Below are 4392 nucleotides of genomic sequence, written 5' to 3' on the forward strand. Positions count from 1 at the left end.
TCCACTATACGAAACTGTGCAGGATGGCAGGGCGAAATCTTGCTTACACGAATAAACTTATGGGGCAGTTGTCAGTCTGGGTTTGCAATTGTTCACTTACCATTGGAAACAAATAGAACTGTCAGCATGCCAGTTCAACTATGTGTAAGTGTGAGGCGTCTAGCCTAGATTTTCCTCCACTCTTCCAGCCATTATCCTTTGGTAATAATACTGTATCCGAAAAGGCACATGATGGAAGAGTGAAATCTTCTCCTGCAGGTGCTACACGAGTAAAATTTTGGTGTGAAACTAAGTTGGCAATTGTTTAATTACCATTGCAAACAATATAGCTGCCAACAAGCTACTTCAACCATGTGAAATGAACACATTGTACCACTGGCATTCTTCACAGTTGAAGCTGCCAGGAGTTACGAAATACTACAATTTTGGTGGCAGCTGCAAGTCGTCGCTGTTGCTTTCCAACATGTCCAGGACTTCGCTCATAGACGGTCGATCCGTGGGTGTTAACTGTATGCACCAGAGCCCAATCAGAGTCATCTTCCTCACCAGCACCGTGGCATTGCTACTAATAATGTCGCCAGCGGTGCCACAGAACTCATCCAAGTTGTCATATATCCACTGAGGAAAGTATTTTGTGCTGCTATCTGTACTAACAATGACCTGTTTCCTTGCTCCAACCATCTCAAGAACCACCATCCCGTAACCGTACACATCAGATTTGCTGCTCACCGCTCCGTACTGCCTTGAGAACAGCTCAGGTGCTATGTATCCTACTGTTCCTCTTGCTCCACCGATAGAGATTTTGCTGTCCTTTTGCTTGCATAATTTTGCTAACCCAAAATCAGCTATCTTTGGGCAGAAGTCTCCATCCAGTAGAATGTTCTGAGGCTTGACATCAAAATGTATGATGCGAGTGTTACACCCTCGATGAAGGTACTCAAGTCCTCGAGCAATGCCGAGAACAATGTCATAGAGTCTTTCCCAGCTTAGGGCATTAGGATCTTGAGCAGAACTGTTGCCAAAAGTGTATCTCTCGAGTGAGCCGTTGGTCATGTACTCGTAGATGAGAGCTCTTTTCGAGCCTTGCAAGCAGAATCCCAAGAGGGTGACAACATTGACATGAGAGGTTCTACTAATGCTAGCCACTTCATTCATGAATTCCTCCCCATCACCCTGAGTGTCCTTGAGGATCTTCACAGCTATTTCACGGCCATCAGGGAGTTTGCCTCTGTAGACAGCTCCAAAGCCACCTTGGCCAAGCTTGTGAGCAAAAGATTTGGTCATTCTTCTCACTTCTGGGTAAGTATATCGTTTGGGGTGTGAAGTCCCTTGCTTTTGTAGGAAGGACTCGATCCGTGGTGTGTTCTTTGACCCCTTGCCATAGTATTTCTTATACCATACACAGAATGTGAGGAGAAATAAACATACTCCAACTAGGCTTGAGGTTCCAGCTATTACATCTGAAAAGATAGCAGGAACCAAAATGAGTTCATATGATTAAAATTGTGCATTGTAAGTCTGCACAGTTGGTTCAGTTAGTAAGATTCATGGATTTAATTATGTATATATCCACAAACAATATGGGGAAATCAAGGTACCACATTCATTCTGACGCATGGCAATTCCAATTTCAATAGAAAACCTGTAAATGTTCCCAGTAACTGACAACAACATCAACATCCAAGCGTTTTCCCCATTAACTGAGATAAAAATAAATAGAAGATTCGCACATGCTGCTGTTTTGATATGTCTTATAACATTGTGCTGCTTGTTTTTGAAGCGTCCATGTTCCTGGGATTCAACATGTAGCTCTTTTTAGCATTTTTCATAGTCATGTATTTCTATTTTCGACCATCTATAAGAGAAACATTTACTCGCGTCGAAAATATCAAATTGATATCACTAGATTTATCACAAAATATATATGCATAATGTACTGAGGAAATATAACCTTGATGATTACCTTAAACAAAAACGAGATCTACACCACTTATTTCAGTCTAACCCTATTATATTTTTGAACCGGAGTCTAACCCTATTATAATAGTGTAGATTAAGGCTTGAAACAGAAGAGATTTACACCGTTGATTATTTAATTGGGCAACAAAGAAGCGGTGTAGAATGTAAGTAGAAAATGTTACTTTATAAGAACAACCAATTTAGCCAAAGCAGATTTAACGAGCGACTCTGTTTGCTGAATAAACGTCAGAGTTAGACAGAGAGATAGATAGAGTTACATGTTTTGATCCTCTTCTTCGACGATGAGTTAGCTCCCCCTGCAACTTGTGCTGGTGATCCGATTGGTCCGCGCCCTCTTGTAACTACCGGTGGTGGCGATTCGATTGGCCCGCTCCCTGCAAATTGGGAAGGAATTCACGAGATATTGCAAATTGTTCAGCCGCTAACAAATTGTTGCTGCTATCACTAATCACATCTGCAGTATAGAGTGAAAATTTTGTTATGTACCGCTGCCACTCTCGTTTGATTTGCTCTGCAACTGAGAAGTGTATCCGTTGACCAGGTCGTTGTAGCGGTCCCACACCATGATCCCGCCGAAGTTGCTGGCGGCCTTCACGCCGGGGAGCACCTTGGACGTCAGGTCGGCCGGCGAAACGTACCCGCTCCCGGCCGCTTCCTTCGAGGCCGGCAGGCCCAGGTAGAATGCCCTGGACACGTTCACGCTGCTCGTCCAGGTCCTCCACGCGCCCTGCAGGTCGCCGCCCGGGTACTCACACTGCGGGTTGTCGTAGAACTGCACCCACACGTTGTCGAACAGCCCCGTCTCGAGCGCCGGCCCCAGCGACGCGTCCGGGTACGGGCACTGCGGCGCCGCCGTCAGGTACACCTTCTTCCCCCGCTTGCTGTACTGGGACAGGAACGTGGCCAGCTCGTCGTAGTGCGCATAGTCGCCGGTGTCCATGTCGAAGTCGATGCCGTCCAGGACGGCCTGGCCGAGTGGGCGGGACGACGAGCTGCCGCCCAGGAAGTTGTCCCACAGGTAGGTGGCGACGCTCCGGGCGTCGTTGGTGGAGGAAAGGCCGTAACTTCCGGCGCCGCCGCCGAGGGAGAGGAGCACCTTGACGCCAGCCGACTGGCACCTCGTGATATCGGAGCAAGGCTGTGCAGTGGCCTGCGGGTGCGTCGCAGTGTTCGCCCAGGTTGAGCGCCGGGGTCTGGCCCCTGCCGAAGGTGCTGAGGAAGGAGATCATGACGTACGCGTAGAGGCCAGAGCTGCAGGCGGTGGCAAGGGTGCCCTCGGTGCCATCGTTCTGGCCCCAGTAGACGGCGATTCGGACGGGAACAGGGCCTGCTGCGTCGGCGGTTATGGCGAGAAGGCACACCGTGAAGAGCAGGGAGGAGGCACCAAGAAGCTTGCAGCCGCAGGCCATGGCAGCGATCGATCTAGCGCCGGCGGCTCGATCCGCTCTTGTTTGCTTTTCCTGTTCATGTACTCGTGTTTGGGTTTTTTCTGCTCGCTTTGTTTCATGGGAACATGGGGGGATGACTCGGTTCAGCCAGTGGCGTCTCCATCCGCTACTGTGCAATCACTGTCGCCCAGGGAGGCGTACCCTATCGTGCACGTCGAACGCGGCAACGGGATGACCCCTGGTTGAGAACATATCTAGTGCTACCACCCCTTTAGGTGCTACCGTGCTACCGTACAAAAAAAACATATTTTATACATGTCAAAAAATTGTACGAAAAATTGTGAGTGCTCATGAAGCATGTCTCTACAACATCCCAAAATTTCATATCCAAAATTGACATGGACACTGAGAAACAAAAAAAAGAAAATCTGCATGAATAGTGTCATTTTCTGATTTGTCTTTTTGTGACACTAGGTAGCACTATTCATGCTGATTTTCTCTTTTTTGTTTCTCAGTGTCCATGTCGATTTTGGGTATGAATTTTTGGGATGTTGTAGGGACATGCTTCATGAGCACTCACATTTTGTCGTATAATTTTTTGACACGTATAAAATATTTTTTTTGTACGGTAGCACGGTAGCATACAAAGGGGTGGTAGCACTAGATATCTTCTCCCCCCTGGTTGACTCGTGACCAGAGTAAACAACGAAACGAAGGATGCACAGATTTGTATTTTCTGAATTATAATTTGCAGAAAAGTAAAGTAAAATGATAGTAACATAAATTACAAATAACTTAAATGCTCTTTTCAGAGAAAGCCTAATCCTTCAGCAAGAGCACAAGTTAGCATTTGTTCTTATATAGGACAAGGGTCGATTTCATGGCATGAAGATTTCTATAAAAAACATGTTAAATATTTCTTTTCAAGTTTTATTCTTGGACAGAGTCTAAAATAGATGCAGCCACAATGATTGCTCCCTAACATATTTACATGAGCCAACTAGGAATTCACATTAAGACAAAT

At 46.3% G+C, this 4392-nt stretch overlaps 1 pseudogene; it reads right to left on the reverse strand.

The window, feature by feature from the left end:
- Positions 1-229: 229 nt before the first annotated feature.
- Positions 230-3452, reverse strand: LOC127343439 (protein SUPPRESSOR OF NPR1-1 CONSTITUTIVE 4-like; annotated as a pseudogene).
- Between the last annotated feature and the right edge of the window lie 940 nt (positions 3453-4392).

This window comes from Lolium perenne, chromosome 3 (assembly GCF_019359855.2).
Source record: "Lolium perenne isolate Kyuss_39 chromosome 3, Kyuss_2.0, whole genome shotgun sequence".
In the NCBI taxonomy this organism is placed as follows: Eukaryota; Viridiplantae; Streptophyta; class Magnoliopsida; order Poales; family Poaceae; genus Lolium; species Lolium perenne.